The sequence below is a fragment of the Schistocerca serialis genome, chromosome 7 (genome assembly GCF_023864345.2).
Source record: "Schistocerca serialis cubense isolate TAMUIC-IGC-003099 chromosome 7, iqSchSeri2.2, whole genome shotgun sequence".
NCBI classification, from domain to species: Eukaryota; Metazoa; Arthropoda; class Insecta; order Orthoptera; family Acrididae; genus Schistocerca; species Schistocerca serialis.
The window spans coordinates 292,568,713-292,585,864 of NC_064644.1; positions in this window are offsets into that span (position 1 = coordinate 292,568,713).

Below are 17,152 nucleotides of genomic sequence, written 5' to 3' on the forward strand. Positions count from 1 at the left end.
ACACGGAATCTTGTATACACCACTTGCAGACAGAGGGGGACGTTTATTCTTAACGAAACGAAGTGCTTGGCCTATTTTCTTAGTTGGTCTGAAAATCGGTCGAACGCTGTGTTTCCTTAAAATCTTGCCGATTTGATCCGTTACTTTTTTGATGAAGGGTAGAGAAACTGTGTTCTTCCATCGCTGTGTCATATCGTTGTCCTTAGACCTCCTGTTATTCGGTCGCAAAACTCTATTTTATTTCCTTACTAGAGTACCCATTCTTTTCAAAAACCTGCTTTAGATGTTTTAACACGGCGTCCAGGTATTCTGGAGCACAAATCTTTTTAGCTCTGTCCAGTGGACTTTTAATCACACCTCTTTTCTGTTGTGGATGATGATTGGAATCCTTATGCAAGTATCTGTCGGTATGTGTAACCTTCTGAAAGACTTTATGTTTCAAGCTGCCATCAATCTGTCTCATAATGAAGACATCCAAGGAGGATATTGCATTGTCTTTCTCCATTTACATGGTAAACTGGATTTTAGAATTTATACTATTTAAATAACAAAAGAATTCCTCTGAAGCTTTTTTGTCATGTGACCAAACTACAAATGTATCATACACGTATCGATACCATCGACATGGTTTCTTATTCGCTTTTTCCAGAGCTAACTGTTCGAATTTTTCCATGTAAAAATTGGCGATCGTGTGATTAAATGGGTTACCCATTCTCGGCAGATGAAACAACCGGTCGTGGAAGCCTACATTGTATGATTATAACTACACGGTATGTCGTGCTATCTTTGACTGGAGACGACCAATAGGAACACTAGGAGGTAGCATTCGTTTTGGGACGCGTTGGGGGCTGTACTCAGTGGCGTTCTTTCTTTCCGCTGCCATGATCAATGTACGTGACAAATTTCCTCGTGTGTAAACGCTGTGTCTGGCGGAAGTGAAATGGGCAAATTTATCCCATTTCGTTGTGGATTATGGTGAGACTGTTTCTGGCTTTGGCCATGTGTGTTGCATTTACGTGGTTTTACGTTAGGTGACCTGTAACGTCACGGAGAATTATATTTCCGTCTGCGACATATTTTGGAATCCCATTTGACGTGGCGAATGTTATGTCTTTGTTTACGTTCGAAACTTCTTCAGGAAATGATGGGATCAGCATCCATTTTTCAATCAGTCATCCAAGTTTTCAAGAGATTTATTTAAATGCTCTTCCCATACAGCGAGGTAGCTCAGTAGTTAGCACACTCGACTCTTATTAGGGGACGGCTATACAGTTCTTTTTTTATTTTTTAATTCCGAAATATGACTGTAAATTACAGATCATTTATTTGACATAATCATGGTTCAAATGGATCTGAGCACTATGGGACTCAACTGCTGTGGTCATCAGTCCCCTAGAACTTAGAACTACTTAAACCTAACTAATCTAAGGACATCACACACACCCATGCCCGAGGCAGGATTCGAACCTGCGACCGTAGCAGCAGCGCGGCTCCGGACTGGAGCGTCCAGAACCGCACGACCACCGCGGCCGGCTGACATAATCATGATTGTGGCATTATAGCCATCGTAAAGGGCATCTTAAAATGCTACTATATATCGGACTTGTCTCATGGCATGTCATCGGTTTTATAAAAACGTTTTTTCGCCTGTGACATGTCACGTAGACAGGTCAGATCCCTGACACAACCTGAGCTTCCGCTCCGACTCTAACGACATCGAAGTTGACGGGAAGCTAAACCTTTATCATTCTTCCTTCCTTCCTTCCTTCAACGATCTTCCACTCATACGATAATGTTTCAGGAATTAATAATAATATGCTATGATTTTTCTTTTACCTGTTGTGCCCGGTGTAAATGTAAAGGCACATGGCCAACGGAATTGTATCCGTACATGAAATACGTTACTTTGTACGTAATTATTGGTCACTGTATTAAATTTCAGTATACCTGAGATCTTGCGCATTTATTCTTCTCCTTCCTGGTTCTTCTGTAATGAATCTTTTCACGCTGGCCGCTGTGGACGAGTGGTTCTAGGCGCTTCAGTCTGGAACCGCGCTGCTGCTACGGTCGCAGGTTCGAATCCTGCCGCGGCCATTGATGTGTTAGGTTTAAGTAGTTCTGAATCTAGGGGACTGATGACCTCAAGTCCCATAGTGCTTAGAGCTATTTGAACCAATCTTTTCACGTTTTCAATATCTCCATATTTGTTCACTCCAGAATAATTTTATCGAAATGTAGCCTATTCACTCTGATTGTATTCAAAGAGCTGGTGTGAAATATCCTGCGTGAAGTAGAGACTGCAACAATATTAAACAGAAATTTTAGCTATAAAGGTGAGTGTTGGTGTTGAACTTCCAGACACGTGTCAGAGGAGGCGGAGGCATTACGGTAATTCCTGCTCCCACATAAGCATTCACTTTTTCGGATTATTGCGTAATGTAAGCCACAGATGGCAAAAACAATTGCATTCCACAAATTGTGGCTATAGAAATGGATATAAAGCGTAACGTTTAATGGCGTGAAAATGGGCTATAATTTCATATGAGACCCCAGAGTTTTTGTAAATGAACCGCAGTCAGGATCAAGTATTTCATTGATGTGGCCGGTTTTGGCCGAACTATGCCAGCTTTACTTTTAATAAGAATAGAAGCGTCGGAGAAATAATAAAATCCTTTGAAATACTGGTTTCCGTTTTATCAATTATTATTGTACGAGGGCAGTTCAATAAGTAATGCAACACATTTTTTTTCTCGGCCAATTTTGGTTGAAAAAACCGGAAATTTCTTGTGGAATATTTTCAAACATTCCCGCTTCGTCTCGTATAGTTTCATTGACTTCCGACAGGTGGCAGCGCTGTACGGAGCTGTTAAAATGGCGTCTGTAACGGATGTGCGTTGCAAACAACGGGCAGTGATCGAGTTTCTTTTGGCGGAAAACCAGGGCATCTCAGATATTCATAGGCGCTTGCAGAATGTCTACGGTGATCTGGCAGTGGACAAAAGCACGGTGAGTCGTTGGGCAAAGCGTGTGTCATCATCGCCGCAAGGTAAAGCAAGACTGTCTGATCTCCAGCGTGCGGGCCGGCCGTGCACAGCTGTGACTCCTGCAATGGCAGAGCGTGCGAACACACTCGTTCGAGATGATCGACGGATCACCATCAACCAACTCAGTTCTCAACTTGACATCTCTGTTGGTAGTACTGTCACAATTGTTCACCAGTTGGGATATTCAAAGGTTTGTTACCGCTGGGTCCCTCGTTGTCTAACCAAACACCATAAAGAGCAAAGAAGAACCATCTGTGCGGAATTGCTTGCTCGTCATGTGGCTGAGGGTGACAATTTCTTGTCAAAGATTGTTACAGGCGATAAAACATGGGTTCATCACTTCGAACCTGAAACAAAACGGCAATCAATGGAGTGGCGCCACACCCACTCCCCTACCAAGAAAAAGTTTAAAGCCATACCCTCAGCCGGTAAAGTCATGGTTACAGTCTTCTGGGACGCTGAACGGGTTATTCTGTTCGATGTCCTTCCCCATGGTCAAACGATCAACTCTGAAGTGTATTGTGCTACTCTTCAGAAATTGAAGAAACGACTTCAGCGTGTTCGTAGGCACAAAAATCTGAACGAACTTCTCCTTCTTCATGACAACGCAAGACCTCACACAAGTCTTCGCATACGAGAGGAGCTCACAAAACTTCAGTGGACTGTTCTTCCTCATGCACCCTACAGCCCCGATCTCGCACCGTCGGATTTCCATATGTTTGGCCAATGAAGGACGCAATCCGTGGGAGGCACTACGCGGATGATGAAGAAGTTATTGATGCAGTACGACGTTGGCTCCGACATCGACCAGTGGAATGGTACCGTGCAGGCATACAGGCCCTCATTTCAAGGTGGCGTAAGGCCGTAGCATTGAATGGAGATTACGTTGAAAAATAGTGTTGTGTAGATAAAAGATTGGGGAATAACCTGGTGTATTTCAATGCTGAATAAAACAACCCCTGTTTCAGAAAAAAAATGTGTTGCATTGCTTATTGAACTCGTATTATTTTACATTTAATGTCAAAGTGTGTTTTGAAGAAGACTGCCTAGAAATGGGCAAACATTGGCTGAAATCTTTATTAATGATCTAGCCTGATATTTTTTAAGAGTACCCAAGCGATGACGAATAATATGTACGAGGAACGCTATCTTCTTTATTGATTTTGGCATGCTGCGTGCTATCTCATCGTGTAAAGGTACTTTATGTCAAGGATTACAAATTTCTAAGCAATTTTAGGATACAAGTCAGAGATTTGTCCATAAAAAGGGTAACCTCACCAACAAGTTCTATGATAGTAAAGTGTCTTTTCTGTATGTCAGTTCCAGTTGCTTTATCAGGAGCTGTTACCAATTAATACTGAGAACATACGTGGTGAATCATGTATTTCATGATTGCAAGAATCTCGATGGCCATCTCGCTTTGTGCTACTTCATTCCGTAATTTGTATGTACTGTATGTTTCCTTTTTATTATAATAATGATCTTTAGGTTAGTACCGTCTATTGAGGAAAGGTGTCGAAGTTGAGTCATTGTAGGAAGATGAAAGATGACAGAGACAAAATTTCTAGTTGAGGTAATGAATGCGAACTGGCTATAAATGTAGAAAAAATGTAAGTTAAGGCGGATGAGTAGGAAAAACAAACCCTTAATGTCCGGATACAGTATTAGTAGGGCCATGCTTGATACAGTCACGTCGTTTAAATATCTGGACTTAGCGTTGCAAAGCGATATGAAATGGAACAAGCGTGAGAGGACTATGATAGGGAAGGCGAATGGTCGATTTCGTCTTATTTGGAGAATTTTAAGAAAGTGTTCTTAATCTGTAAAGGAGACCGCATATATGACGCTAGTGCTACCTAGTGAATGGAATACGTATCTCGTCGGATTGAGGGAAGACATCGAAGCAATTCAGAGACAGGCTGTTAGTTTGTTACCAGTGGGTTCGAACAACACACAAGTGTTACGGAGATACTTGCGGAACTCAAAATAGGAATCCCTGGACGGAAGGGGATGTTATTGTCGAGGAAAACTATTGAGAAAATTTAGAGAATCGTCGGTTGGACTGTAGAACGATTCTACTGCCACCAACATACATTACCCGTAAGGACCGCGAATATAAGGTTCGAGAAATTAGGACTCATAGGGAGGCATAAAGATAGTGGTCTTCCCCTCGCTCTATTTGCGAATGGTAAATGAAAGGTAGCCTTCGCTGTCTTGACGATTATGTATGTAGATGTAGAGGTGTTTCGTATCCTACTTCTTGATGCATTCCGTAGTAAATGACAATTTCCAAGTCTATTCACACCACAAGTTTACAAATAAGTTAGTTTCAAGAACAAATGAAAACTTGTTCGTGGTCACTTTATAATAATAAAAAATTGACTGGCGTGATACCAGATCCACAGGAAGCCTCATCGCGACGAACTTCACGGAGTGTCTTGGCCCTTCCGAAGGTGGTGAAGTTCGATACACGAAGTGTTTTGCCTCCCACGCATTTGATGAATGTCTACTTACGATCTGGACTGTCTTCTGGTTTTCCCAGCTGTTCCGTTTCCTCTACAGAGGCTACTCACTCTGTGAGAAGACGTGCCGTGTCTTCGTATAAAAGATACGAACAGCTGGAAACGGTCTTGTTGGCGTGAGATTCGTACGATGTCGTGAAGTGGGCCGGATGGAAAGTCTCTAGGCAGGTGCAGAGCCAGGTGGACAGCGTGTTTCTGCAGAGACTGGAGTTTCTTCTTTTGTTCTTCGGCTTCCCCAGACGATGTACTCAATGACAGGGCGGAGCAGCTCCTTGTACAGTAAATAAAATGTACGAGGTGCATTCAAGTTCTAAGGCCTCCGATTTTTTTCTCCGGACTGGAAAGAGATAGAAACATGCGCATTGTTTTAAAATGAGGCCGCGTTCATTGTCAATACGTCCCAGAGATGGCAGCACCGTACGGCAGATGGAATTTTACCGCCAGCGGCGAGAATGAGAACTGTTTTAAATACTTAAAATAGCGACGTTTTCCTTACTTGAACAGCGTGCAATCATTCGTTTTTTGAATTTGCGTGGTGTGAAACCAATTGAAATTCATCGACAGTTGAAGGAGACATGTGGTGATGGAGTTATGGATGTGTCAAAAGTGCGTTCGTGGGTGCGACAATTTAATGAAGGCAGAACATCGTGTGACAACAAACCGAAACAACCTCGGGCTCGCACAAGCCGGTCTGACGACATGATCGAGAAAGTGGAGAGAGTTGTTTTGGGGGATCGCCGAATGACTGTTGAACAGATCGCCTCCAGAGTTGGCATTTCTGTGGGTTCTGTGCACACAATCCTGCATGACGACCTGAAAACGCGAAAAGTGTCATACAGGTGGGTGCCACGAATGCTGTTGGACGACCACATGGCTGCCCGTGTGGCATGTTGCCAAGAAATGTTGACGCACAACGACAGCATCAATGGGACTTTCTTTTCGTCGGTTGTGACAATGGATGAGACGTGGATGCCATTTTTCAATCCAGAAACAAAGCGCCAGTCAGCTCAATGGAAGCACACAGATTCACCGCCACCAAAAAAATTTCGGGTAACCGCCAGTGCTGAAAAAATGATTGTGTCCATGTTCTGAGACAGCGAGGGCGTAATCCTTACCCATTGCGTTCCAAAGGGCACTCCGGTAACAGGTGCATCCTACGAAAATGTTTTGAAGAACAAATTCCTTCCTGCACTGCAACAAAAACGTTCGGGAAGGGCTGCGCGTGTGCTGTTTCACCAAGACGACGCACCCGCACATCGAGCTAACGTTACGCAACAGTTTCTTCGTGATAACAACTTTGAAGTGACTCCTCATGCTCCCTACTCACCTGACCTGGCTCCTAGTGACTTTGGCTTTTTCCAACAATGAAAGACACTCTCCGTGGCCGCACATTCACCAGCCGTGTTGCTATTGCCTCAGCGATTTTCCAGTGGTCAAAACAGACCCCTAAAGCAGCCTACGCCGCTGCCATGGAATCATGACGTCAGCGTTGTGAAAAATGTGTACGTCTGCAGGGCGATTACGTCGAGAAGTAACGCCAGTTTCATCTATTTCGGGTGAGTAGTTAATTAGAAAAAAAATCGGAGGCCTTAGAACTTGAATGCACCTCGTAAATGTCGTGTGACTAGGGCCTCCCGTCGGGTAGACCGTTCGCCGGGTGCCAGTCTTTCGATTTGACGCCACTTCGTCACGAACTGCGCGTCGGGTCCCGGCGAAGGTTCGAGTCCTCCCTCGGGCACGGGTGTGTGTTTTTGTCCGTAAGATAATTTAGGTTAAGTAGTGTGTAAGCTTAGGGATTGATAACCTTAGCAGTTAAGTCCCATAAGATTTCATACACATTTTTTTTACGCCACTTCGGCGACTTGCATGTCGATGGAGATGAAGTGATGATGGTTAGGGCAACACAGCACCCAGTGCCTGAGAGGAGAAAAATCTCCGACCCAGCCGGGAATCGATCTCGGCCCGTAGGATTGACATTCCGTCGCTCTGACCACTTTTTTTTACTTTTTATTTCTTTTGTTTAATCTTTTTGAAAGGTGTAGTAGATCAGGGGGCAGAGTGGCCAGGGGTCGTACTTGGAGGCCTGGCCACGGTGTCCCCGTTTTCTGACAGGGTGAGGGAGAGGCAGCAGGAATCAAACATTGTAAATGTATGTAATTCTTTTTTATTATTGTCATTATTATTTATTTAATTTTAATGCCCTAGAAGAAATCATATATGAAAACCAAAGGAAAGAAATATAGGGCCGCAGTGACATGCTCGTCACTTCACTGGGAGTAATATCCTATCCCTCGAAACAACGTAAACCTGGGACTACCCACCGATTCGGGGGTTCATGAAACATGCTGCCTAGAACGTTCGCAAAGTGAGTTTTATATATATAATGGCGTCGGATGATTTCGTGTTGTTCTAGTAGGTAATGCCAATAGTCGATGCCCGGTATCAAGGTGCGCGAGAGCACGTAGTGCGTTGCGTGTCCTCAACTCAGCTTCCGGGGGCAGACTCCTTGTACTGTGTGACACCAAGACATGACGGAAGCATATAGTCCGCAGCTCGTGGTCGTGCGGTAGCGTTCTCGCTTCCCGCGCCCGGGTTCCCGGGTTCGATTCCCGGCGGGATCAGGGATTTTCTCTGCCTCGTGATGACTGGGTGTTGTGTGATGTCCTTAGGTTAGTTAGGTTTAAGTAGTTCTAAGTTCTAGGGGACTGATGGCCACCGATGTTAAGTCCCATAGTGCTCAGAACCATTTGAACCATTTGAAGCATATATTTCGGGTTCAGGGGGGACCAGAGCTTGCGTAAACGATTTCTGTCTGAATTTCACTTCCTGCACCTGCTGAGGCCAGGTAAGTGCTGCCGAAATAGCGTGCCATCTGCCTCCGGCAGACAAGGCTACCGCCGACGTCAACAGGCGGCAGATCTTCTGGAATGGCAAACGTGTGACGATCAGGATCCGTGCCTTCGCGCCGTTGAAGCTGAGCGCCACTTGACAGCTCCCTCGGTGAGTGGCGAGCTGCAGCCGACAGCAAGGGTGTCGCCGTCTACTCTCCCTCTGTACAGTGCCGTAGAGGCAGCTGGACGCTCACAATCTTGGCCGTGTCCGTTGTGTAAAGTATGTACAATGCACGACCTCATGCTGCAGCACGCAAACGTGCCTTCTAGCTGTCACAGGTTGTCAGCCGTTTGCACTAGCCCGCCACATCACCTGATTTGTCGCCAATATGATATTTGTGGGAATGGTGAAACGACAGTTGCAGCGCTGTACCTCAGGTGAATATGGAACCTTGTGAATGCAGCATGTATGGCTATAACACAAGTCGTCATTCGCGCCGAGTCGATGCCATCACACATGGAACAAGTTATCAGGACCCTTGGTTGACCCCGTGCCTACTAGGCAACAGGACACATGGTGAACCGAGGTGATCGAAATGCTAATCATATATGCATAACATACTAATGTACATATCCTGTGAATAAGAACGTAATATCTCTGGTCGTTCAATGTGCTCTGTTTCTTTCTGAACTTGAGTGTTCAAAAATGGTTCAAATGGCTCTGAGCACTATGGGACTTAACTGCTGAGGTCGTCAGTCCCTTAGAACTACTTAAACCTAACTAACCTACGGACATCACACACATCCATCCCCGAGGCAGGATTCGAACCTGCGACCGTAGCGGTCGCGCGGTTCCAGACTGAAGCGCCTAGAACCGCTCGGCCACTCTGGCCAGCGAACTTCAGTGTGCTTTCGCTGAGGTCTGCCTCTTCCAACTCTCCAATCCAGTCTGTTCCTGCATGCCGCTCGGGGTAGCCGTGTGGTCTGGGGCGCCTTGTCACGATCCGCGCGGCTGTCCCCCTCGGAGGTTCGAGTCCTCCCCCGGGCATGGGTGTGTGTGTTGTCCTTAGCGTTAAGTTAGTTTGAGTTAGATTAAATAGTGTGTAAGTTTAGGGACCGATGACCTCAGCAGTTTGGTCCCATAACACCTTAGCACAAATTTCCAAATTCCTTCCATGCTTGTTTCGCTTATGTTCGTTCGTACATCGTCTCTGCGTGTCCAAATCATCCATTTCTCAAAATATTTCTTAGTATTCGACATTACACCCTTTTTTACTCCACAACGCTCCCTAAAATTAACTTAATAAACTTTACTTGCAATTTTAAGTCGTCGTTAAACTGTAGGTATGCTGAACAGAACTCGATATCATACTTAATAACGATATTATTTATTGATAAAACTAAATTGTATGGTATTGGTAAAATTAAATCGTGACAGCGGCTGACAAACACTAATGTGAAAATCATCTCCATGGAAAGTGTTAGTAAGTGAGAGTTATATGTTGTTTTCAACTTCAAGCACAGTTCCAGGTTCTCATTAATAACAAGATATCTCAATTTACTGTTGATAAGGTTCATGCTTGAAAAGGGCTGCTCACATGAATACGTACATTTAAATAAGAAAAAAACAGGAACAGCTACTTTTATCTTCATCTTCTTCTTCTTTCGCCTCATTGCAGCTTTTTTCCACACTTCACGAGATACATTTCCACACTCTTCAACGGAATGCATGTTTCTTCCAGTGCTTCATTTTGCATAAACTTCAGCACGTTAGACATTTTCTCTCACCTCCGACTTCCGTACATTATCCACCTCCAATTTCGGAGATACTGTGACGAACCACAAAATCGGTGTGAGCCGCAGTGAGAACACATAGATCGAGGAGCGAGAGAAACAGGCTGTTTCACCTGCAAGCCTGTGTAACGCTACTTTCGGAGCTCGATGTGTATACGGGTCCTGGTACGCCTTTCCTCAGGTGCTATGGACATGCACACTACTGGCCATTAAATTGCTACACCAAGAAGAAATGCAGGTGATAAACGGTTATTCATTGGACAAATAAATTATACTAGAACGCAATTTGGATGTATAGATCATGAGAAATCAGTACCCAGAACAACCACCTCTGGCCGTAATAACGGCCGTCATACACCTGCGCATTGAGTCAAACAGAGCTTGGATGACGTGTACAGATACAGCTGCCCACACAGGTTCAACACGATACCACAGTTCATCAAGAATAGTGACTGGTGTATTGTGACGAGCCAGTTACTCGGCCACCATTGACCAGACGTTTTCAATTGGTGACAGATCTGGAGAATGTGCTTGCCAGGGCAGCAGTAGAAAATTTTCTGTATCCAGAAAGGCCCGTACAGGACCTGCAACATGCGGTCGTGCATAATCCTGCTGAAATGTAGGGTTTCGCAGGGATCGAATGAAGGGTAGAGCCACGGGTCGTAACACATCTGAAATGCAACGTCCACTGTTCAAAGTGCCATCAATGCGAACAAGAGGTGACCGAGACGTGTAACCAATGGCACCCCATACCATCACTCTGGGTGATACGCCAGTATGGCGATGACGAATACACGCTTCCAATGTGCGTTCACCGCGATGTCGCCAAACACGGATGCGACCATCATGATGCTGTAAACAGAATCTGGTTTCATCCGAAAAATGACGTTTTGCTATTCGTGCACCTAATTTCGTCGTTGAGTACACCATCGCAGGCGCTCCTGTCTGTGATGCAGCGTCAAGGGTAACCGCAGCCATGGTCTCCGAGCTGATAGTCCATGCTGCTGCAAACGTCGTCGAACTGTTCGTGCAGATGGTTGTTGTCTTGCAAACATCCCCATCTGTTGACTCAGAGATCGAGACGTGGCTGCACGATTCGTTACATCCATGCGGATAAGATGCCTGTCATATTGACTGCTAGTGATACGAAACCGTTGGGATCCAGCACGGCGTTCCGTATTACCCTTCTGAACCCACAGATTCCATATTCTGCTAACGGTCGTTGGATCTCGACCAACGCGAGCAGCAATGTCGCGATACAATAAACCGCAGTCGCGATAGGCTAAAATCCGACCTTTATGAAAGTCGGAAACGTGATCGTACGCATTTCTCCTCCTTACACGAGGCATCACAACAACGTTTCACCAGGCAACGCCGGTCAACTGCTGTTTGTGTATGAGAAATCGGTTGGAAACTTTCCTCATGTCAGCACGTTGTAGGTGTCACCACTGGCGCCAACCTTGTGTGAGTGCTCTGAAAAGCTAATCATTTGTATATCACAGCATCTTCTTCCTGTCGGTTAAATTTCGCGTCTGTAGCACGTTTTGTAGCAATTTTAATGGCGAGTAGTGTATATGCAAGCCGCTTGGGTTTTCCTACAGTACTATGGACATCTTCATGCGTCCCTAGCTGCCGACCTCTCACTGCTGCAGACTAGGTACTTCAGAACGTGTATGCCTCATTGCGTGCTATCATTTGCAAAAATCTTCATTTAGACGTATTGAATCGTTTACGAGGTATGACGGTTGTTATGACCACATGTTTTTCGAAGCACTTGATGTGAATATAAACCCAATAACTCGAGAACCAAATGAGATATTACTCTGCTCTCAGTTTTAAACAAAATTTCGATGTCTTATCTAAATTTCATTCATTGCAATATAAGAGCTAAAGTTAACCATACGCAAAGCTTATGCACTGTGTTTCTTCCTCTGAAAAATCTATAAAATTTCGTGCAGTGTTTTACTCCATTTGGTGCAGTGCAGTAAGGACAACGAAAAGAAATTTATGTCTTTATCGAGTGAAGATATCAGACTATAAGATGTGCAAGAATCAAATTTTTTCAGTAAATATTTTTCGAAGTATCGGAGATAAGTATCCCATATCGGCCGGAACTTCGTCTGTCAGCACGGGAAAGAGCATTTGCCGAACAGTAGAGAAACGCATTAAAAATGAAACAAAAAGCGCCCTTGTCACGGAATGCAGACAGCACGTCTGCAGCAGTGAAAGCGTTAAAGCAGACTCGCTCAGGAAATTAGATTAGATTAGATTAGATTTACTTTCATTCCAATTGATCCATAGTGAGGAGGTCCTCCAGGATATAGAACATGTCAGAAAAACAATACATGACAAATATTTACAACTAAAACAAATAAGCTAATGTACCATTCCACAGCTTCCAAGTGGAATGATCGTCATTTTTTACCGAGCACTATATGAAAGAATCAATTTACAAATACTAATGCAGTGAATTTAAGATAATTTATTTATTTATAAGGTAATAAACGTGTAATACAACTACTGTAATACTTAGTCAAAATGAACACATTACTGCACTGAAATTGTGCAGAAGTTATATTGTACTTATATATATATATACACACAGAAATCAGTTGGTTCTACTGAGGAATTCATCAATGTAGTAGGAGTTGGCCACCAATAAATCCTTTAGGCTTCTATTGAACTGAATTTCATTGGTTGTTAAGCTTTTTATGGCTGCTGGCAAGTTATTGAAAATGTGTGTTCCTGAATAATGCTCATCTATTTGTGCAAGACTAAGTGAATTTAAATCCTTGTGAAGATTATTCTTATTTCTAGTATTGATTCCATGAACTGAGTTGGTTTGAAAAAGTGATATACAGGGTGTTACAAAAAGGTACGGCCAAACTTTCAGGAAACATTCCTCACACACAAAGAAAGAAAATATATTATGTGGACATGTGTCCGGAAACGCTTACTTTCCATGTTAGAGCTCATTTTATTACTTCTCTTCAAATCACATTACTCATGGAATGGAAACACACAGCAACAGAACGTACCAGCGTGACTTCAAACACTTTGTTATAGGAAATGTTCAAAATGTCCTCCGTTAGCGAGGATACATGCATCCACCCTCCGTCGCATGGAATCCCTGATGCGCTGATGCAGCCCTGGAGAATGGCGTATTGTACCACAGCCGTCCACAATACGAGCACGAAGAGTCTTTACATTTGGTACCGGGGTTGCGTAGACAAGAGCTTTCAAATGCCCCCATAAATGAAAGTCAAGAGGGTTGAGGTCAGGAGAGCGTGGAGGCCATGGAATTGGTCCGCCTCTACCAATCCATCGGTCACCGAATCTGCTGTTGAGAAGCGTACGAACACTTCGACTGAAATGTGCAGGAGCTCCATCGTGCATGAACCACATGTTGTGTCGTACTTGTAAAGGCACATGTTCTAGCAGCACAGGTAAAGTATCCCGTATGAAATCATAACGTGCTCCATTGAGCGTAGGTGGAAGAACAAAATAAATTGAGCTCTAACATGGAAATTAAGCGTTTCCGGACACATGTCCACATAACATCTTTTCTTTATTTGTGTTTGAGGAATTTTTCCTGAAAGTTTAGCCGTACCTTTTTGTAACACCCTGTATATAAAGCCAGCTTCCGCGCTGGACCGTGCAATTGCAGTCACACTGAACTTGCGCGCCCGTATTTTGTGGAACAGCCACCCTGAAGGGTACCTACGAGCCGCAGTATGCCGATCATTTGTCCCACACTAACTGCCGACTCTCCTTTGCTGTTCTGCAGGCACTAAAAGCTCACGCCATATCTGCGCGCCACCCGTGACCTACGGTCCATCAAACACGGATTAGGGTAGGATTTGATACATCGCAGCTGTTTCGATATCTGTGCGCTTGCAAGAATGGGACTTAAGTTGGCGAGCCGCCGGCCACACAGGTCGGCGGGCGAGGCCACTCTGATGACGGCAATATCGACGGCGCCGGAGGGGGCGCAGGCGCGCGCCAGGTGAGCCCGGCCGTCCCAGACCGCCTGGTGCCGCGCCGAGCCGCGCCGCGCGTGCGCAGTAGCGGCGGCCGCTGGCGGCGTCTGGCCGCCCAGCCGCGTCCGGCAGTGGCGGGTATGCGCGCTGCCACCGCGGACGCAGCGGGCCGCTGACGCCTGCCTCCACGGCCAGCAGCATGGTGCTCGAGGTGCTCGCGTCCGTGTCGCACTTTGCAGGTAAAGCGCCCACCGGAGAGCACGGGGGGCCCCTAGCTGTCACATCATCTGCTCAAATTGTCATGCCTTCTCGTGAAACACCACTTTGCTTGGATGTCACCAGGATATTCACCTTTCTCGGCACATGCAGAGCGTCACGTCATCTGCTGTTCAGAAAAGGCTTTCTTTAAAAATTAAAAATGTTTTGTGTACCAAGCATTTATTTTACCTCTGTGCAATGTTCAGGTGGCGAATAACGTAGTTATATTTTTGGAACTAGCGCAACGGATCGGCGCCTTTTCACAGCGCACGGAAAAGTGAAATGTAGGTTATTTTTCGTCTTTTGAGGTAAAGTAGAACCAAAAAGACGCTTTGAACCGCTACTCTTTGCATTTGCTCCTCGAAATTGATGACAACTTAAACTATTACTTCGTTTAAAGATGTATAATACCAAGAACGCAACTACGTAATCATCCACTTGATTGTCGGCCGGCCGGTGTGGCCGAGCGGTTCTAGGCGCTTCAGTTTGGAACCGCGCGGCCGCTACGGTCACAGGTTCGAATCCTGCCTCGGTCATGGATGTGTGTGATGTCCTTCGGTTAGTTCGGTTTAAGTAGTTCTAAGTTCTAGGGGACTGATGACCTCAGATGTTAAGTCCCATAGTGCTCAGAGCCATTTGAACCATTTTTGAACTTGATTGTCCGGACGATTGAAACACGTAGTGGTACAATAAACAACTGACTGACAGGAAATTGCTTTATTTGTACTTAATAATCAGCCACAGTACTTTTGAGGTCTTTCTTTATGAAAAAAATGGTTGTTAAAAGCATTAATTTTCATCTCCGCTCACGTTCACTCAACATCCTTAAGTAACATATACCTTGGGCCATGCGGAGTGCTCAAGGAGACATGAAAACAGTTTCAGTAGAATATTGTTTTATGTCAACCTTCCCAGCAGTTTACTGTCAAGTACAAATGTCGCTGAAATGTAGTGAGGAAGCGCCAAGCCGAAGTGCAGAAGTATTGTGTTCACTTGCTTGTCCTCTGGTACCATCTGCAGTACCCGGTACAGCAACCTGGAAACCTGGTCGGGATGGGAGCCCCGTCCTTTTTCCGCTTGAAAAGCAGTGACGTGAAGTATTAGAGCGTACACCCCAGTGTCCTAAGTGGAACGATGTTGCACGTTATGTGTCAACACGTCAACGCCCAATAACTAAGTAATGACCTGCACTTCTGTCTGACAACACTTCTCACGCACTATCACTGTTACAACAGCGTGTGATGTATAATACTCCATGTTCCGTGTATTTAAATGGCAGGAAGCTTTATTTCTTTCTTTTAACTGCGTCATCTCTTGGGGAAATAATAACTCATGACTCTGCAACCTTTCGAAATCACATCACATAAACATTTGTTTTCCTTTTTTGCGATGTATCGTTGCTAGCGTTGACGTTCAGTTCTGTACGAAAAACTCCGTACTTTCTCAAACTTGTTTTTTCCTTGTGTTGGTCATAATATCGCAGTAATTTCTGTTCAATTACACATTTATCTACATATTCAATGTAATACTATCTTTCGGCGCTTTGCTTCCTCTTTTGTTGGGTTCTTACTTGAATAAAATTCCGCTCAGCGCCGTGTCTCCCGATGCCGTAAACTGGCAAAGTCGACATACACAACTTTAGCACTTAAGTTGTATGTTCCTTCAACGCTGTTACTCCTTTCTTCTTCTCATCGTCAGTAATTTTAAAAACTAAATCAAGTAAAAAGTACAAAGCACAAGCACAAAGAAGGGCAGCTGCTCGTTTTGTATTATCGCGAAATAGGGGAGATAATGTCACAGTCATGATACGTGAATTGGGGTGGTCATCATTAAAACAAAGGCGTTTTTCGTTGCTACGGGATCTTCTCTAGAAATTTCAGTCATCAGTTTTCTCCTCCGATTGCGAAAACATTCCGTTGCGCACCCACCGACATAGTGAGAAATGGTCATCACGATAAAATAAGAAAAATCCGGGCTCGCACAGAAAGATTTAAGTGCTCGTTTTTCCCGCATGCCGTTCGCGAGTGCAACGGTAGAGAAACAGCTTGAACATGGTTCATTGAATCTCTGCCAGACACTATATTGTGAATAGCAGAGTAATCATGCAGTTGTAGATGTACGAGGGGCGTTCAGAAAGTAAGCTCCGATCGGTCGCGAAATGGAAACGACTATGAAAATCCGATAAAGCTTTGCACAGATGTGTTGGGTAGTGTCTCTAGTATAACCCCAGTTAGCATCACGTCGCTCTTCTCATTTCTGAGCTCGCAGTGAGTGCGTAAAGATGTCTAGAAAATAGTGTCTGCCGCCAAGTACGAGGGCCTGGTGAGAAATTTCGCCTGAAGCTATGCAGCTAACATTACATAACTGTCGTGCTGTTTCGTCTTTACGACAATTCTCAGCCGCATTCTGCAGGGGCAATGAAGATGCTCCTGCATCGTTTTCAAATGGAAATGTTAGATTACCCACAATACAGTCCGCAATTGTCTCCCCCTGAGTTTCATCTCTGGTCACATGAACCGCTGTCTTTGAAGACAACATTTTGACACAGACAACGAGGTGTAGGCCAGCGTGGAGAATTGGCGGAAAGCACTGGCGGCTGCCTTCTATAATGAGGCTATTGAAAAGTTGGTACAACGCTATGACAAAAGTCTAAGTCAGAACGGCGACTACGTAGAGAAGTAGCTGAAAGGTGTAGCTAATTGTTACAAGTAAAACATTTCTGA